This window comes from Theobroma cacao, chromosome 10 (assembly GCF_053813885.1).
Source record: "Theobroma cacao isolate CCN51 chromosome 10, ASM5381388v1, whole genome shotgun sequence".
NCBI classification, from domain to species: Eukaryota; Viridiplantae; Streptophyta; class Magnoliopsida; order Malvales; family Malvaceae; genus Theobroma; species Theobroma cacao.
The window spans coordinates 8,533,405-8,555,510 of record NC_142648.1 but is presented as its reverse complement, the minus strand read 5'-3'; the positions used below and the strand labels follow the sequence as shown (position 1 = coordinate 8,555,510).

Below are 22,106 nucleotides of genomic sequence, written 5' to 3'. Positions count from 1 at the left end.
ATTTTGGAAAGTAAGGTGTTGAAAGACCTAGAGTCTGCTTGCATATACTTCAGTGTTTTGGCCACAACTCGTGCTACAGAACTCCAAATGATGTAATTATTAGACCATTCGAAAGCTAAGAGACAGAGATACAACTTTCATGAAGATTACTTTATGCAGTTCTGCTTTGAAGATAGAGAAAATCACGTTGGAAAATGGCTGGACGTACTGCACTGGGAATGGAAATTTGTAAAGACTAACAATTTATTTTTAGGCCTCTCATTACACTTTTAAGCCCAATTAAACCCTAGGTCAACTTAAGGAAGAATAGGTTAAGTTATTAGTATAAATAGGATAGTTTGAAGAATATTAGGGGAGACAACTTTTGGGAGATTCAAGAAGCTAGGAGTTGAGGCTGAAACTTGGAGATCAAGGCGGCGAATATTGTTTTATTTTCTTCCTTGGTTTTTATTTTTCTTGTTACTCTCAATGGCTGAATTTATTATAATGTTATTTGTTTTTGTGATTATGAGTAGCTAATTTTCTTTTTCTAGGATTACAATTGAACTCACATGTAATCTAGATTTTTAATCTCTTTTTACTTATCTTCAATTGAAATTGAATTGTTTATTCTAATTTGTTCTTAATACTTTTAATTGCCATGCCACCAATTAAATTGGTTTAGGAACCTAAGCAAACTTGGGAAAGGGAGTTTAGAGTATACTAAAATTGGAATAGCATATGATCACATTAATTGATTTACGTATAGGATATAGATATACTTATAGGCCATATGTAACCAGATTAGTGCCTAAACTTAATGAGTCTATTTTAATTTCAATTCACATAGGGATATAGTGGTTTAGTTAAAATAGATATTTTTATAAGATGAGTCGGGAGACCTTTATAAATAATTTAGGACACTAGGTTAGCAATTCAACCCATTGAAATAAGTTAAGGAAGAAAGGTAAGATTTAGATGAAGTGTGAGGGATATTGTAATCCTAGGCTTGTTTGATTTGATATTTTCTTAAGTTATTATTATTTTGATTTTTTCTTGTTGATTAAAATTTTAGTTAATCAATTAATTTTGAGTATTTGGATAAGATTAAATAGTTCTAATTTTAGTACTTCGTAAAATTTTAAATCAATTCTCTATGGGATCGATATTCGGCTTGCTTATATACTATCTATTCGATACGTATACTTGCGCAGTAGAATTTTAACTGACAAGTTTTTGGTGCCATTGCCAGGGAATTGTTTCGAGAATATTTACTAATACTAATATCAAGCAATTTAGTCTTACTTCAAATTTTAATTTTCTTGTTTTAATATTAGATTTTGTTTGTTTGCAGATATCTTTGGTCATTTTATGCAAAGAAGAAACAACTTGAATCTTGTTCCTTTCAAAAGACATCTAAGGGAGAATTTACAAGTTGCAGCTTTAAGTTAAACAATGGTTGAGGATAACAATAATAATGGCAACAATGCCATTAATCTGGTTCCTGAAGCAAATAGAGCACTACGGGGATTATGTTGTTCCTCTTTTGCAAGGTTTGCACCAAAGCATTAGGAGACCTCCCATCAATGCAAATAATTTTGAAATTAAACCAGCTTACATTCAGATGATTCAGTCTTCAGTCCAGTTTAGTGGGTTACCTAGTGATGATCCTAATTCTCATTTAGTAAATTTCTTGGAGATTTGTGATACCTTTAAATACAATGGAGTAACTGATGATGCTATTAGATTAAGGTTGTTTTTGTTTTCTCTGAGGGATAAAGCAAAGAGCTGGCTTAATTCATTACCCAATGGGTCTATCACTATATGGGAAGACATGGCACAAAAGTTTCTAGCAAAATTTTTTCCACTTGCCAAGACTGCAAAGATGAGGAACGATATCACCTCATTCACACAATTTGATGGTGAGTCCTTGTATGGAGCTTGGGAGAGGTTTAAAGAACTACAAAAAATATGTCCACATCATGGGATTCAAGTTCAGACATTCTACAATGGGTTGGTTGGGTCAATAAAAACCACAATTGAAGTTGTTGCTGGTGGGGCATTAATGAGTAAGAATGCTGTAGATGCTTATAATTTGTTGGAAGAGATCGCTTCAAATAATTATCAATAGCCTTCAGAAAGGTCGAGTTCGAGAAAAGCTATTGGATCCTATTAAATTGATGCACTTGGCAACTTAACTGCTCAAGTAGCTGTATTGTCCAAGCAGTTTGACACACTGAGAGTTCATGCAGTTCAAAATTCATTAGTAGTTTGTGAGATGTGTGGAGATGGCCATTCGTATGATCAATGCCCATACAATTTTGAATCAGTCCAATTTGTGGGGAACTTCAATAGATAGTAGAATAACCCATACACCAATACTTATAATCCGGGTTGGAGAAACCATCCCAACTTTTCATGGAACAACAATGCAGGGCCTGCAAATCAAAAACCCATAATGCCTTTTGGTTTTCAGCAACAAGCTAGACCATAAATTCCTGACAAGAAGTCCTAATTGGAAGAACTTCTCTTGCAATATATGTCTAAAACTGATTCTTTAATTCAAAGCTATGGAGCTTTCTTGAGAAATCTTGAGACACAAGTGGGACAACTTGCAAACTCCATCAACAATAGACCTCAAGGTACCTTACCAAGTGATACACAAGTCAGTCCCAAAGGTAAAGAACATTGCATTGTAGTTACACTTAGGAGTGGAAAAGAAGTTAAAGGGGTGAGTGAAAAATCAATTGAATCTTTAAAGAAGCATGTAGATGATGACAAGGCAATTATTGAGAAAGAAGTTGAAGTGGACAAGACAGGTAATGGGCAAGCTAAAAACCAAGGGAATTCTTAAGCAAATTATCCTCCACCACCATTCCCACAAAGGTTGCAAAAGCAAAAGCTTGATAAATAGTTTGAGAAGTTTCTCAATGTCTTCAAGAAGCTCCACATCAATATCCCTTTTACTGAAGTTTTGGAAAACATGCCAAGTTATGTTAAATTCTTGAAAGACATCTTAACCAAGAAGAGGAAACTGAAAGATTTTAAAACAGTGGCACTTACTAAGGAGTGTAGCGCACTAATTCAAAACAAGCTTCCACCAAAACTTAAGGATCCAAGGAGTTTTTCTATCCCTTGTACTATTGGTAGATTTAAATTTACTAAAGCTTTATGTGATTTGAGTGCAAGTGCTTCAATTATGCCACTGTTAATTGCTGAGAAACTTGGACTTAACGAGATACAACCTACCATAGTTTCTTTACAATTAGTAGATAGAACAATCAGGTACCCTGTTGGGATTATCGAGGATGTATTGGTTAACGTTAGGCATCTCTACATTTCAATGGACTTCATTATGCTTGAGATGGAAAAGATCTAGAAAATCCTTTAATCTTGGGATGACCATTCTTGGCTACTGTAAGCATAATCATTGATGTGAGGGAAGGCAAGATAACTTTTAAAGTTAGAGAAGAGGTAGTTGAGTTTAATATTTTCAATGCACATAAACATCCTAGCTCTACAAATTATTGCTATAGAGTGGAGTAAATTGATGAAAGAAAAGGTGAACCTATTTCTCCACCTACAATTGAGCAAGTACTAATCTTTGAGTTTAAACCACCACCTTCTCCTGTAAGCCCCAAGCAGTCACCAACAGAGCATCCTCCACCACCATCTAATTGTCCTTTTGAGATTGGACAACAAGTAATGATGCTTTCTCGATCATACTTTAAGCTTTTTCCATGGTAACGTAAAGAAAGATGGTGGGGTCCTTTCAAAGTAATAAAGGCTTATCCTTGTAGAATAATTAAGATTGATAGTGAGGATACGAGCACATTCATGGTTAATGGGCTAAGCCTCATACCATATTTCGAGGTAACGAATTGAAAAAGGGGGTATTAGAGTGAAGTTAGTGACTATAAACGAGCGTTTCTTGGGAGGCAACCAAAGTTCTTAAACTTTACTTATTTTAGTCTTTATTGTATTTAATTTTTTTAGTTGCAATTTATTTCTTTTAAACTAATTTTTTTATGTTTCCTTTTTACAGGTAATTGGTTTAAAAAATTCAAAAAAAAAAGAAAAAAGAAAAAAATTCAAAAAAATGTGACCCTCAAAGTGGGAGCCGCGACCCTAAAATGAGGCTACCACACAACTAAAACAGAACGTTTCAGCACCGCGGCCTTCTAAGTGAGACCACGGGGCTGAACAAAGAAAAAAAAAACAGAAAGGTTGAGTGCCACGATGCTCAACCCTAAGAGCCGCGGTGTTCAAACCCAAAGCGTAACGTTTCGGGTGGAAAACGTTGAGAACTCCATTTTTTTTTCTTTTCTTTCTCTTCTTTCATTCTTCTTCTTCTCTAGCCGTCAACCCCACTCCCATTCTTCCTTCTCTTGCCAATCTCTTGTCTTCCTCTCTCTTTTTCATTCCAACTTTTTTGCATATTATTTCTACTTGGATTTTTTGTATTTTCCCTTTGAAATCTTACATTCATTGCACTCCTAAGGTAAGTACTCCTCCTAACACTTGGTTTTCTATTATTTTGTGTAGAGAAAGGATGAGGTTGGTGTTAATGGTAAATTTTATAATTTTTGCACCTTCAATGGGTCCATTTTACATGTTTGTTAATGGGTTTTTCATACTTCCTCATGATTAATGCTTAGAGTGTCGAAAATTTTGAAGATTAGTGCTAATTTCTTGTTACCCATGTAATGGATTCACATACTTTTTTTTTGCTGCATATATAATTAATGAATGCTTTGTTGCTGAGAGTTGATGATGGGTGGTGACGATACGGAACACATGTAGACTGTAGCTTCGGAGTTAGGGGAGTATCTTTGTCGTTTGCCTTTTATTTTCTTTTATCACATTGAGGACAATGTTTGTTCTAAGTTTAAGGGAGTGGTTTAGAATTTTTTTAGTTTATTTATTTATTTTTAGTTAGCTTTATTTTAAGATATGTTTTGCATATTTATGTTGTGCATGTTTTATTGTGTTTCAAAAAAAATTTTTGAGATAGTTGCTCCTCATTCATAATTGTCCCAATCCGAGGATGATATTTTAATTATCTTCTGATTCTTAGCTTTTGGGAAGTATATAATTATGATTAATTTTATGTGATATTCTTGTGTTAGCTTTATTGTAGAATGTGACTTCCAATAATTTAAGGACTATACTCTTTTACTTAGAGTTTTTGTGTGATCTAGGGAAATGTTATGTTGATGAAAAAGTATAGTGAAGTCAAGAATTCTAGAATTTGTTTGATTCTCTCTTAAGGTGAAATTTTAGATAACACTTAGAATAGGAAGTGATTTAGGCCATCTTTGGATCGTTTGAGCCTTTTTGAGCCTACCTTGTTATGTTTATCCTTTGTCACCCTTTTTGAGCCTAATTTACCTTTTCTTTGTAATTACACAATTATGTTAGCCTTGGCCTGTTTATTTAAATTCAGCGATTTGAACCTTTCATCCTCTAAGTATTTTAATCTTTCTAAGGAATGATTTGAGCCTAAGAATAAATTGAGGAAGGTGAAAAGAAAAAAAAAAGAAGTGATGGTTGTTAGAAAAATAACCCCTAGTTTATAATTGTCAAAAATAAGTTTGCAGGTTGAAAAAAGAAAAGAAAAGAAAAGAAAAGAAATAAAGTGTGCTTGTCACAGCCCAGTTCCGGGCCATGACCAGCACATGGACCTATTGGGCACAACCCACTAAGCCCAAGCAAGCCTCTTTATGTAGTCTTATTTCATCACTCATTCCCACAGTCACATTTCGTAATTCTTAACTATAAGTATTTCCATAATATACTATGACACCCAAATATTTACATTTATATTAACCCAAAATAATGTCACCCATTGCCAACTCATAGTGGCATCATTAATCAAAATATACATGTGTTGTTCATAACATGAATCTTAAAGATTTACATTACATGTGCGTATACACAAGCAAAAGACTGTTAACTACCAGCAGAGTGACCTTGGGTGAAGGTACTACTACTGAATGCCATGGTACCTACCAAAAAGACGAATATACGTGGACACCTCAATCTCGATCCCAACTACCTCCGAACCTGAAAACATGCAGTTGAAAAGAGTGAGTATAAACCTAGTGAGTGAACATAAAAAGGGAACAAGCAAACGATAAGAAAAGTTTGAGAAAACATGATGCACTTATGTTAAAAACGATATAATTTAGCTTAATTTCTTGTTAAAACCCCTCATTTCAACCCTTGATTACTTAATCCCTTAGTGTTGAAAGGTGCATAATGAACAATGGAGTTAAAGAGTGAAAACTACAGCAAATAGCCAAATAAGGTCAAGAGTTTCTCATTATAGTGAAAACCAGGGTTGGGTCAAGCTTCCAAGCACCCGAGAGTTTCTCGCTGCAATGAGAATGAAATTTTGCTGCAGCGAGAAACAAGGCAATTAAGTTAGAAGAATTCTTGTTGCAACAAAAATCCATTCTTGCTGCAATGAAAATCAATTTGGAAGCATTTAACAATTTCAACATTCAACATTCAATGTAATCACATAATATTTTCCCTAACCTCTCTATGGTATGTGTAAACATGTATACAACTACTAGCTCACCAGCTCATGTGCATTCCCACACCGCACATAGCTAATACTGTCATGTGCACTCCCATTGTCACAGCCCAAATACCGAGCCATGACCAGTGCATGGGCTTAATGGGCATAGCCCATTAAGCCCAAGCAAGCCTTTTTATGCAAACCCAATCATTATTCTCAACCATCATTTCTAAAACTACATATTAAAATTCTGAACTAAAAATATTTCAATAATATTTTATAATGACCCAAAACTCACAATTTTATTATGTCAAAATAATGTCACCTGTTGCCAACTCATAGTGGCATCAGTAATCAAATATACATAATTGACTTATAATATGGATCATAGCAGATTACATTATATATATGTATTCACAGGTAACAGACTCTTGACCATCAGCTAAGTGACCAAGAAGGTGAGCATATGTGGATAACTCAATCTAGGTCTTAATTGCCTCCGAATCTGAAGTATGAAGTTTAAAAACATGAGTATAAAACTCAGTGAGTGAATATAAGAAGGGAACAAGTAATCGATAAGGACAACTTGGAACTCATTATGCACTTGTTTTAAAAACAATGCAATTGATTTAATTTCTTACTAAAAGCCCCTCATTTCAAACTTTGATTAATAACCTCATAGTGTTGAAAAAATCCATGATCAATCCATGAAGTTAAATGGGTGAAAAATATGTCAAAATCAAGCAAGGTAGCAAGTAGGACATCAAGTTTCTCGTTGCAGCGAGAAACAGTCTTAGTTTGCATATGTTTTGGTTTTTCCAACATATCTCCCACTACAGAAATCCAATTGATCTGATTTTTAGACCATTAGAAAGCTAAGAGGCTAGGATAGAACTTTTATGTTTACCACCTTGCCCATTTCTGATTGGATAGTTGTCAAAATCATTGTCAAATTTGAAGTGCTACACTAGAATTTTGGGTCTACCCGAGAGTCTCTCGCTGCAGCGAGAATCCATTTTCACTGAAGCGAAATTCCTCGTTGTAGTGAGTATCCTTTTTCGCTACAACGAGAAACATGGATGGTTTATGCCCCCACCATCTGAGAGTTTCTCACTGCTGTGAGATTCAAAGCAGATGACAATTAAGGGATTTTCACATGGCACCAAATCCATTCCTACCATATTTCACATCAAAGTGAACACATTGACAATAATCAAGTTTCTCATTATTCATTTAAATCACATATTATAATTATAAACTTTCTATCACATATACATATATAAACATATATAAACACATACACCACCTCACTTCATTCATCGTCATAGCCGGATCATCATTATCAGCTTATGTGCACTCCTTACTCGCACATAGCCAGGTCATCACTGGCTTATGCGTACTTCTTACTCACACATAGCCGGGTCATCAATGGCTTATGCACACTCCCTACTCACACATAGCCGGGTCATCATCAACACACAATGTTATTCATCAATGCACAACACATATTCACATATATACATACTAACATAATATAGGAGCACATGGATTCATCTTTTTACACATTTTACATTTTCACAACATCAAAACATTTTATCAAGGGCTTGTTCCCATGCATAATTTAATGAAAACCAAGTAAAATCATTTAAATGCTTCATTCCAAGACATATGTATTTCCCAAAAACATTTTATTGCAAGTTCACTCACCGGTCTTGTTGATTCTTTTGCTTGACTCTAACCTCAACTAATGCTCTAAATGGACATGTGAGGCCTTGTTAGAACCTTTACACACATAATATCACAACCAACCCAAATTGGCATTAATATAATTCCAAAAGCTCTTTCCTAAATAAAGTTCTACTAGTTATTCCTAAGTGGCTTCCAATTGCCATTAAGTGGCTAGTTATTTACCCCACTGTAGTCACCCTAAGAGAGAATAAACAACCTCAACTATAAGCACTCACAAACCCCATTGTTAGCCATTATCAACAATTAAAGAAATTTAACCCTAACTTATACTCACCTTGATGGTCTTTGTAGTTGAATTCTCTTTCAAAATTCTTCAAGCTAATAAGGGGAATCATTCTCTCTCTCTTTATATGTCCAGCTAGTGAGAGAAAGATGGAAGTAAGACTTTTTAAGGGTTTTAAGGTGAGAGAGTGAAAGAGCACAAAAGGTTCTATGAAAAAGTGCTCAAAAGCATGAAAATTGAAGCTAGAGAGAGAAAGTTATGAAAGCTTTAAAGGAGGCTCCCATGGAGATGAGGAAACATGAGATGGGAAAGGAAGAAGAAATGGTTGGAAGCTACTGGAAATTGCTGAAGCTTTAGATATTTATATATAAAGTTTATCCAATTTTTCATGTAATTTACCAAAATGCCCTACATAAGGTGACTTTGTCTTCTTCTTTCCTTTGGTTTAACTTTTTACTCTTTAGACACTGAGACAAAGTCCATAGTGGTCTAGAAGTACTCGAGTTCACAAAAACTTAAAAATTTTGACTCGAGGTGCAAAATCACCATTTTGCCCATACTACAGAAGTCATCACTATTTCTATTTCCTTCGTTATTTTATCCTTATTTTCATCATTCATTTATGCCTTAGGCCTACTTAGGCCTTAACAACATCAGAAAACCCACTCGTAGGAGCTCACCAAGAGAAATGATGAAATTAGCCCTAGTCAGTGTTATTGCGTCTACTTCTAGTTACATCTCTATGGAGGTCAAAGTTTCACAGGTTCACTTCTGAATTACCCTTTTTACTCAGTTATCAACCTCAATTAGCAGCCAGTAAGCATTATTAGCCACTACCTCAAAGTAAGAGGTACTACAGTCTCCCCTACTTAAAATGAATTCATCCTCGAATTCGAATCGGTGTGGGGTGAACAATCAAAATTCTAAAATTCTTTTACATCACTTTTGTTGGCCATTCTTAACATAAGATACATAATTATGTGTACTACTCTTGTTAGATCAAAATGATACCATTCTTCATCTTATGAAGAGAATTCAAATATGCTATTAATTCTGGTCACATATTAATCAAATCATTCTTAAATCATCAATTATGCATACTTACTTAACCATCCACAATTCCTCTACATTGATCTTTTATCAAACCTTCCAACATTCAAGCATTTATTCCACCATTGACTATGGGTCTAAATGGTCAACCAACATCTATTTCGTTTTACATACCTCAATACAAATTCCATTCAAGCATTTCATAATACATAAGGATTAAACACTCTTTATTTATTCATATATGTTTAACATCATGGATGATTCAAATCCGGTAACCATTAGTAACCATATTCCTAAAAACAAAACTCCAGTACCTTCATGATCGAGTACTTACTAAGTAGATCTCGACTCTTACCACAATACATTTCAATAAATAACGATACCTTTGGATGCATCCTTATGGACTTAACTAATCTTTATAATTCCTAAGTCATAACCAACTTGTTAGTTATATGTCACTTACAAACATATCTAACTTGAGATTCCTCAAATTTACTTCAAATGCCAAATCTCACGGCCTCATTAGTTCATCCATCCGAGGATGAAATTAGACACTTGTCTCTCCTTAAGCGTACTTTAAAATCAAAGAATCATCTATTAAAACCTTGTTGATATTAACTCCCTTTAGCCTTTTTTACCTTAGAAAATTAAATCTATAATCATTCATTCTCAATCATGGGCCTTATGCCAAACAAGGCAGATTTTAAACTTTTCTTGCATAAACTCAAATGCACCATCTTCATGCATAAGCTAATTTTTTTTTCCAAATCTTCATAAGTTAAAACTTTATATTGGGGCTATACTAGTACTAGTACGTTTTATTCCATTAGCCTTTAGGGAATTAAATCCATGGCATACTTCTCTATTTGTGTACTTTTTAATAGCCTATCAATTTCTAGCTTACAATTAAGCTAGTTCATATGCCAAACCTCTCAAGCTATATCAAAAACAGTAAGTTTGATCACGATATGATAGAAATTTATGAACTAATACCAGAAGTATAAACACTTACCCTTACATTGATAGCATTATAATTAACTTGTTCACTGCCAAAATCACCAATGGATTATCTTAGTCATTATTTCGTGTTATAACCACTGATAGGATATCCTCACCAAATCAAATTACAACCAACTCCGTATGAGTTTTTTTTTACCAATTTGCAACATATATATCCATACATATATTTTCAAAAATTTTAACTTTAAGTAGCCTTAGGCATATCAAGCTCAATAAGCCATCTGTAAAACCAAAATGACGGACAATCAAGTTTAAAATCATTTTTTCTTATAGTTGGTTAGATCATGCTCACCATTTGTGGTGAATACAAAAAGTTGATTTCAATATTCTATTCTCATACGAGAGTCAACCACTGATTAGCACGATCCCTAAACACCACTTGTTTTATAAGTCGATTTTCTTAGCGAAAATTCATGTTGTAGTATTCCATCTCTAGGTCATGTCTCCTTACCAAATCTTTATTCTTATACGAGTACTTGAATTCTCAAATCATCATCTCTTTTCCCAAGTAGATCTCTACGAATATAGTTGTATATTTTATTCCCTCACCAAGCGTAATATCGATTAACTAAAGCATATCGCCATTATTCACTAAGCGTTTAAATCACAGTTCAATATTCGCTTACCTTTATCTGGTACTCTACCTTGGTAATTACTTAAAATGAAATGAAACATGTGAGGGAAACACTTTTTACCATTGTATGCTTTACCTCCACAAGCATATCGAGACCGTATCATTATCGGGTCTACATAATGGCAAGATAGTCATTACCTCAAACCAACGTTTCCAAGCATTCTTAGACTTGCAGCGTACCTTGGTACTACATGACATATCAGTAATGAGCTCCAACATCGCTATATAACTATTATCTCCTCGAGCTTTAATGTTTTCACATTGTGAAAACTCCTTCGAATTATCCCACCAAGGTGTTCGCAAAGTAGATACAAGCCCATAACTTATGGTTCAATGCCTAAAGAGTGAACACTATCCCATCATTAAAGTTCTACCCTTATCTACCTATCATAGTTCCCTTGCACATTTACCTATACATTGCTTGGTTGCTCATGAGCCTCTCATGGCCATGCCATTTCAACCTCTTACAGCAATTTAACTGGTATTTTCTCTTATGCTCTTCAATGCCTTCCAAAACACTTAAACACATCCTTTTGTGGAATTCAGTTGAGGATTTAAACAATCAAAAGCTTACCTTCAAAGCCCCTTAAAACTTTAACAATTCACTGTATGCTCAATGACATTCCACCTCGTCGGTTCCAATGGACATTATTTTCAAATCTCCTATGGTATCATTGTCCTTATTTCGTACCACACAACCTACTTAGTATCTTTGCATTGATTATCCTTAAGTTTCTTATGTTCATCATAACAACCTCCATATTTCTCCCATCATTTATCTTACTTTTCATTCACTCTTTCCTTAGCCTTAACAAGGCTTAATCCCTTGTCTCATTGACTTACATGCCAATATATAAGGCAATAGAGAAACTTTCCAATTCATCCATATAAATATTTTTCCACAACCTTAAAGCTCCAATTAACGAAGCATAACATCAAGTCCAATGATCATAATTTAGCTTGTAATTTCAACTTCACGCCTTTCACATCTTATTCATGAGTCTTAGACATGGGGTGCTCTTAGCACTGTGGCATGATGGCTATTGGAGTTTACTCAATCAACGCTTTTCGTCTACATTTAAGGTTGGTACCTTGATCATTCTACTTATGCTCACGTTATTACTTTGAAATTTTAGAACTTGTTCTTCCTCCGTTTTCATAATTATTTCCAATAGTGTACATTAGGTCAATTAGTATATTTTAGTACCATCTATGCAACCCATCAAGCATATGGTGTTCAACTCTTAAATCGCTAAGAATAATTCTTTATTTCCACCGATGACATGAGTAACTTCACATATACATATATACATCCCTTTAAATGTCAACATCCATTACCACGTGTACGAACCCCTTCTTACTTTCCTCCATTTTGACATATCCATTACACATTTCACCCTTTTGGGGTATGCCATGATTATCCTTTGGGCATATTTCACTACAAACAATTGTATACCTTTATCATAACATTTTACTGCAACTTGGTTAAGCAAGTGTTTCCAAATAACTCTTAAATACATAAATATTGAGTTGTACACCATTTAATGTTAAGATCTTAACTTTACTCAACAATCTTTAACCAATTACATTTATCAAGTGAATAATTTACTTAATTGTTGCATCTCGCCTTTACGGCTATAAAATCAACATTTTTTAAACTTAGGATGTAGAAACTCCCTCTTAGAACTTATCCAATAATCAATATTTCCCAAATCCTTTACCTCTGGGAAGATCACATTTAAAACTAATCATCTTTATCATAGATTACATACTGAACCCAATAAACTTTTAAATTGATTGTTAAAGCAATTCGAATATCAAACTCAAATATAGAACTCCATATGGCATTTAGACTAAATTCAACATCTCTCAATCATTTAACTTCAAGCTATCAAATCCACAACTAGTTCTTTAATCCTTTGACCTCACGCATAGCATAACAAAGTTCATGCTCCTCCTTAGAGAAAATTTGTTTACCAACCTCTCACTTGATGACCACACATCAATTATAATAGTCACTGAATTTCACCCTTAAGCTAATTCACGTACTTATAACTATGAACCATAATAGTTCAAATTAAACCTTGGGATCTCGCAATCACTTAGTTGAAATCAAAACCAACTCCATTTGAGCTACCATACACATATTCAACACTTATACGCTTATAAAATATCTCAAAAGTCCACACCATTTCTATAGCGGCATGACAAGCTCATTTAACATAGCGCACTTACCTTTGTACACATAAACGTTGGTTTACACTTTTCTCGATACTTAAATTTATAAACCTCAAGCAAGTCACAATAGTCACTATTCATCCCTATCAAAATACAGCTTTTATTACCATTATCATACATCCTCCCTATATTGACCTCAAATACAATCCATAGTTTCCAAATTTTTAATTAATTTTTTTCCTTGATAACCATGGGTTCAAATCATAATTCCACCAAATGAATAAATTATTACGGACCTAACAGTCCAACTCCACCTTCCTCCATCCTTAGTCGGAGGAATATATCATTTTATTGACCTTTCATTAGGAGCATTTGCTTAAAAATCTTTCCAATAATGATTTGTGTCTCGAGTGGCATCTCAAACCCGAGCAACAGTACAATTTATGCCCTTTACATGACGATAGCAAAAGGGTAGGTTACTAGGAGTAGGAGTTCAAATAACTTCCTGTCTATGACTTATGCTGCAGTTACAAACTATAGACAGGACTCTACATTAACTCTGACAACTCCGCTGACAAACACAAGGATTATTAGAGCTCGACTAAACTTAGAGCTCTAATACCACCTTTGTCACAGCCCAAATACCGGGCCATGATCGGCGTATTGGCCCAATGGGCATAGCCCACAAAGCCCAAGCAAGCCTTTTTATGCAAACCTAATCATCATTCCTAACCATCATTTCTAAAACCACATATTGAAATTCTGAACTAAAAATATTTCAGTAACATTTTATAGTGATCAAAAACTCACAATTTTATTATGTCAAAATAATGTCACCCATTTGCCAACTCATAGTGGCATCAGTAATCAAATATACATAATTGACTTATGATATGGATCCTAGTAGATTACATTACATATACGTGTTCACAGGTAACTGACTCTTGACCATCAGCAGAGTGACTGTGGGTGAAGGTATAGCTACGGAGATGCTATAGTACCTACCAAGAAGGTGAACATACATGGACAACTCAATATAGGTCCCAATTGCCTCCGAATCTGAAAACATGAAGTTTAAAAATGTGAGTATAAAACTCAGTGAGTGAACATAAGAAGTGAACAAGCAATCAATAAGGAGAACTTAGAACTCATGATGCACTTGTTTCAAAAACAATGCAATTGATTTAATTTCTTACTAAAAACCCCTCATTTCAAATTTTGATTAATAACCTCATAGTGTTGCAAAACCCCATGATCAATCCATGAAGTTAGATGGGAGAAAAATATGTCAAAATCAAGCAAGGTAGCAAGCAAGACAGCAAGTTTCTCGCTGTAGCGAGAAACAGTCTTAGTTTTCATATATTTTGGTTTTTCCAGCATATCTCCCACTACAGAAGTCCAATTGACATGCTTTTTAGACCATTAGAAAGCTAAGAGGCTCGGATACAACTTTTATGTTTATCATTTTGCCCAGTTCTGATTTGATGGTGGTCAAAATCGTTGTCAAAGTGGAAGTACTACACTAGAAGTTTGGGTCCACCGGAGAATTTCTCGCTATAGTGAGAATCCATTTTCACTGTAGCGAAATCTTTCGCTGTAGCGAGAATTCTTTTTCGATGCAGTGAGAATTCTTTTTCAATGCAGTGAGAAACAGGGCTGGTTTGTGCCCCCACCACCTGAGAGTTTCTTGCTGCAGCGAGATTCGGGGCAGATGACAATTAAGGGATTTTCACATGCCACCAAATCCATTCCTACGATATTGCACATCAAAGTGAACACATTGACAATAATCAAGTTTCTCATTATTCATTTCAATCACATATTATAATCATAAACTTTCTATCACATATAAATATAGAAACATATATAAACACATACACCACTCCACTTCATTCATCGTCATAGTCAGATCATCATCATCGGTTTATGTGCACTCCTTACTCGTACATAGCTAGGTCATCATCGGCTTATGCACACTCCTTACTCGCACATAGCTGGGTCATCATCAACTTATGCACACTCCCTACTCGAACATAGCCGGGTCATCATCAACACACAACATTAGTCATCAATGCACAACACATATTCACATATATACATACCAACATAATGTAAGAGCACATGGATTCATCTTTTTACATATTTCACATTTTCACAACATCAAAACATTTTATCAAGGGCTTGTTCCCATGCATAATTTAATGAAAACCAAGTAAAATCATTGAAATGCTTCATCCCAACACATATGTATTTCCCAAAAACATTTTGATGCTAGTTCACTCACCGATCTTGTTGATTCTTTTGCTTGACTCTAACCTCAACTAATGCTCTAAATGGACATGTGAAGCCCTGTTGAAACCTTTACACACACAACATCACAACCAACCCAAATTGGCATTAATATAATTCCAAAAGCTCTTTCCTAAATCAAGTTCTACTAGTTATTCCTAAATAGCTTCTAATTGCCATTAAATGGATAGTTATTTACCCCACTCTAGTCACCCTAAGAGTGAATAAGCAATCTCAACGATAAACACTCACAATCCCCATTGTTAGCCATTATCAAAAATTAAAGAATTTAACCCTAACTTATACTCACCTTGATGGTCTTTGTAGTTGAATTCTCTTTCAAATTCTTGAAACTAATAAGGGAAATCACTCACTCTTTCTCTCTCTATATGTCCAGCTAGTGAGAGGAAGATGGAAGTAAGACTTTTTAAGGGTTTTAAGGTGAGAGAGTGAAAGAGCACAGAAGGTTCAATGAAAAAGTGCTCAAAAGCATGAAAATTGAAGCTACAGAGAGAAACTTATGGAAGCTTTAAGGGAGGCTCCCATGGAGATGAAGAAATGTGAGATAGGAAAGGAAGAATAAATGGTAGGAAGCTGCTGGAAATTGCTGGAGCTTTAGATATTTATATCTAAAGTTTATCCAATTTCTCATGTAATTTACCAAAATGCTCTCCATAAGGTGACTTTGTCTTCTTCTTTCCTTTGGTTCAACTTTTTACTCTTCAGACATTGAGACAAAGTCCATAATGGTCTAAAAGTACTCGAGTTTATAAAAACTTAAAAATTTTGACTTAAGGTGCAAAATTATCATTTTGCCCTTACTATAGAAGTCATCACATTTCTATTTCCTTCATTATTTTATCCTTATTTTCATCATTCATTTATACCTTAGGCCTACTTAGGCCTTAATAACGTTAGAAAACCCACTCGTAGGAGCTCACCAAGAGAAATGATGAAATTTCCCCTAGTAAGTGTTATTGTGTCTACTTCTAGTTACATGTCTATGAAGGTCGAAGTTTCACAGGCTCACTTCTGAATTACCCTTTTTACTTAGTAATCAACCTCAATTAGTAGCCGGTAAGCATTATTAGCCACATCCTCAAAGTACGAGGTACTACATCCACACTGAACATGGCAAATATCATCATGTACACTCCTACACCACATCATCACCGGCATGTGCACTCCCGCACTACACATGCTCAGTTGTAATTAACACACAACATTATCATTCAAGGCATAACTTACATATTGTCATAATATCAGAACACATGAATTCATCACATTTCACTTTTCACAACATAAAAACGTTTCATTAAGGGCTTGTTTCCATGCATATTTTTTTAAAGAAAAGACCAATAAAATATTTCAAGTGATTCAATCAAACACTTATGCATTTATCCCAAAACAAGATAATGCAAGTTCACTCACTTGTCTTTGTTGATTCTTTAATTGATTCCAACTTCCACTAATGCTCTAAGTGGAGATGTGGGGTCTCGTTGGAACCTATCACACAGAATAGCATCGCAACCAACTCAATTGACATGAATATTATTCTAAAAGCTATTTTTCTAAATCAAACTTTTGCTAGTTATTCCTAACTAGTTTCCCATTTACCATTTGACTAGTCATTAGTTTGCACTAATTTAGTCACACTAGAAATAAATAAACAACCCTCAACAATAAACAGTCCACAACTCTAATTATTGGCCATCATTAACAACTTAAAAATCAACCCTAACTCGCTACTCACCTTGGTGGTTTTGTAATTGAATTCCTTTTCAAGAGTTTTTTTCAAGCTATTATGGAAAGTCTCTCTCTCTCTAAAATGTCCAACTAGTGAGAAAAAGTGCTGAGGAAAGACAATTGAGGGCTCTTGAGGTGACAGAGTGAAAGAACACGAAAAATTCTATGAAAAAGTGTATAACAACATGAGGTTTGGAGTTCTTATGAGAAATTCATGGAGATTTCAAGGATGGCTTCCATGGAAGATGGAAAGTTGGAAATGGGGAGGAAAAATGGGAAGAAGAAGAAAAAGCTGCATGAAGTGAGGAGAAAGCTGCTGGAAAAATTAGGTATTTATTCCTAGAGTTGACTAAAGTGCCACCATTTACAAAAATGCCATTGCATACTTGACTTTGCCTTCTTCTTTCCTTTAGTTCAAAATATTTACTCTTTTGACACTAAGAAAAGGTCCACAATAGATTAGAGGTACTCAAGTTCATAAAAACTTAAAAATTTAGACCCGAGACCCAAAATGATTATTTTGCCCCAATTATGGAAATTATCATTATTTCTATTTTCTTCGTTTATTTTATTATTATATACCTCATTCATTTATTCCTTAGGCCTACTTAGACCTTAATAATATTAGAAAAACCCACTTCTAAGCACTCACCAAGAAAATGACAGAACTACCCCTAATCCACGTCATCGTGTCTACCTCTACTACATGTCTATGAAGGTCGAGGTTTCACAGGCGCAAGGGACCAATAGGCACAACTCACTAGGCCCAAGCAAGCCTTTTTATGTGAACCTGTACATCAGTCCATTTACCATCCATTTTTATTTAAGATCTATAATTCATATAGTTCAAATGATAATTTCTTCGGAAACAATTTAGGACACCCAAGTATACACTCATAATGGCATCATCAATCAAAATATACATAGATAGTTTGCGAAATAAATCTTGGCAATTCACATCAAGTATGCACGTACACATACAAAGACCCTGACCATCAGTGGAGTGACTCTGAACGTGGGTACTATCATCGAGTGACATAGTAAACCTACCGAAGGGTGAATATGAGGAAGTCCCTCAACCTAGGAGTCCAACTACCTTTGGATCTGAAAACTAAAACATGAAGTTGAAAAGAATGAGTATAAACCCAGTGAGTGAACATAGGAAGCGAACAAGGAAACTATACGAAAGATTTTTAGGAAACACGATGCACTTGTATTAAAACAATGCAATTTCTATATCATAAACAAACTCGATGCCATGTTGACTTTTAACTCATTTTAAAACATTTAAGAAATTCAACTTTCAACATTCAATGCAATCACGTTTCATTTTCCAATCATCTCTATTCTACGAGACGGGCGCACATGCGCATAAGAATTCATGTATATATATATTACATAAATATAAGTATATATATATATATATTTCAAACATACATCTAACACATCAAGGTCATTCCCAACTAGTCAACAGGGCTCAACGCACACAACCACCATCCACAACTCAGCTCATGTGTACTCTCACACTATATATAGCTAATACCATGATGTGCACTCCCACATCGCACATGGCCGGTATCATCATGTGCACTTCCACACCGCACATGGCAACTATCATCATTATCGTGTGCACTCCCACATCTCAAACCATGTCCTCATCATGTGCACTCCCACACCGCACATGGCAATATCATCGTGTGCACTCCCACACTGCACACCACCCTCACCATCATGTGCACTCCCACACCACACACGCATGGTTAAAATTATCATTCAATATTATCTTTTAAAACATAGCACACATAACAACATATGACAAGAATCTTTGCATAATAATATATTCCACAATGTTCATTATTGTATTGGTCATACACATAGTTGCATAGTCCGACATTCAAGGAAAATAATATTTACTGCTATGCCACTAGTGTAAAACATCACAAGATTTCCAATGTATCACGCACTATAATTCAATTGACAATTCAACATATTATTTCAAACATGTGATTCGTCACATTATACGTTTAAAAACATAGAAATATCACTCGTGAAAGGGTTGTTCTTGTGCATAATTTTTAAAAGAGTCAACCGAGGATATTCAAGTACTTTTGTCAAACACATGCGTATTTGTTCAAAACATTTTTAATGCAAGTTCACTCACCAGTTTCTTTTTTTGATAGACTCCGAACCTCAACTAGTGCTTCAAGTGGAAATGTGGGGTCTCGTTGGAACCAATAACACACAATTAGTATCACAACCAAACTAATTCGCGTGAATATAAATCCAAATTCTATTTCCTTAATTAAGCTTTACTAGTTCTTCCTAACTAGTTTTCAATTACCATTTAGCTAGTCAACCTAATACTAACTCCAACAATTTCATAACACTTTATTTATTACTTCCATTTTCCAGCACCTATATCATCCTTAAAATTCATAATTCCAAACTTAATTAATTCCCTTAGTGACATCTTACACCAACACAATGCCCTTTATTAAATTAGTCATCCACACCACTAGTTAAACTATGAATTACCATAATTATTAATCATTTCTCCCTCCAACAATCTCACCCCATCAAAACAGCCCCTAATTCCCATTCCAAGTATTAATTTACTTGTAAATTTACAAAGCTAACATTCCAGTCATTGGCTAGCCATTTATTTGCACTATTCTAATTACACTAGTAATAAATAATCACATTTTCACCACAATATAACCATCGACAATAAAATAGCCCATAGATCTAATTATTAGCTATCATTAACAAACTTAAAAATTAGCCTTAACCCATTACTCACCTTGGTGGACTCGTAGTTAATTTTCCTTGGTGAGGATTAAAATGGGAAGAATTCTTTCAAGAGCTTTCAAGCTAGTTTGAAGAGTTTCTCTCTCCTAGGGTTTGGTTGTGCTAAAAAATGTGGTTGAAAGTTGTGAGTTTGGTGCACAAGGAGATAAGAGAAAGAAGAAGTAAGAAAAGAAAGGAAAAAAAAAAGAAAATGAAAAAATTTGATTTTCATGGTGAAGAGAGAAAAATGGCGTTGAAGAAGATGAAGAAGAAAAACGCCTTTTGGGCAGATAAGGATCAGCCATGGAAAAAGAAGAAAAGAGTCAAAGCTTCCTTTGGAAGCTTTGACCAAGTTAATAGAAAAATTACCATTTAGCCCTCAATGTTTCTCTCCTTTTTAATTTAGTCCTCCTAATAATCTTTTAAGTCCAATTTCTTCTATTTTTCTTCCTTTACACTTGTACAAATAAAATATAAAGTTTGCACTTCAACTTGCTATCACGATAATATTTAAATATATACTTACCAGTGCTAGCTTTATTTAATAAAGACACGCAGGCCTCACTAACATTGTTTTTCTCTGAATTTCTCTCATTCTTTTTCTCCCCCACTTAGATTGACCATATACTCCTCTTTCATGACTAATTTCGACATCAAATAAAATATTAATATTTTAATATCATTTTATTCCAAGATTTTTCACTTGTTTCCTTAGAACCCAAAATGTCTTATTATGCCTCGATTCACTTCCGAATCACTTTTTATCTTGCTAATTCATCCTTAATAAAAATATTATTATTTAATTATTATTTTCTCGCGTGCAGAATATTTTACTCTAGAATATTCCTTTCACCCGTCATTGTTATTTGACATTTAAATCCACATCAATTAGCCCTTCATCTTATCGATACGGTTATGTTGACTACTATATGGGGGTACAGGGTGTTACAGTGTTGTACAAAGGAAAGTTTACTTCAAGTTTGGGGGTGCTGTAAAAAAATTAAACTCTTTATATGTCTTAGATTGATTAAGTGCTTAGGGTGAATTTGAGCATAAATATATCTTTTATCATACCTTGACCCTAGCCTTACATTATAAGGTTGATAAAGACCAATTGATCCTTGAATAAGTGTTAATCTGCATTAGTGGAAAAAGAGATGAAAAGCAAACTTATGGGATCCTGGCACTAATGTATACTTAGATTTGGTATAAACTAATCCGAATTGCATGATATTCTTTGTAAGAGAGTATTCACACACACACACAGGAAGTCCATTCGAAAAGTAAGTTTTCACTTGAATTGATGCATTAATTTAAGGATTAACTGTATGTGACCTTAAGTTGGAATTTGAGTTAATTTTTGAGGAAAAATTGGGAAATCATTATTTGGTACTTCTGTCTCTTGTTTAAGGATTTTTATGTTAATTTTTCTTTTTGTGATTTTCTTTTGCTCAAGGACAAGCAAAATCTTAATAATGTAGAAATGTGATGTTTCAATTTTGGTGGCTATTGGATTTGAATGTGGTTGGAGATTTGAAGTTTAAGTGAGCCAAGTCATGTTTGAGGTAAGGAATTTCATACATTGATGATGAATATGAGGAAGTTGAGCTTGTATGATAAATTGGTTATAGAATATGTTATATTGAAATGCTAAAAATGATCTAAAAGCCAAGATTTGGCTATGAAATTGAGAATTATGATGTAAATGTTAATGTTTATCCACTGTTGATTGCTAGATGTACAATGGGAGTATGAATGCTACCCGAATATTGAGTTATGTGAATTGAGGCTAAGAGTGATAAGCGAAGCTAAACAAGTGCTAGCAAAGAGACACTGAAGTGTCATGGTGAGTGGGAAATTTTATACAAAAGAGCATAATGAGTAAGGTGCATGTATGTTTGTAGAATAAATATGCATGATATATG

At 34.4% G+C, this 22,106-nt stretch overlaps 1 non-coding gene across 1 annotated transcript; it reads right to left on the bottom strand.

The window, feature by feature from the left end:
• Positions 1 to 1,861: 1,861 nt before the first annotated feature.
• On the bottom strand, positions 1,862 to 1,968 carry LOC148760349 (small nucleolar RNA R71). The gene has a single exon (XR_016023286.1). It is a non-coding gene; the product is annotated as a small nucleolar RNA R71 (small nucleolar RNA).
• Between the last annotated feature and the right edge of the window lie 20,138 nt (positions 1,969 to 22,106).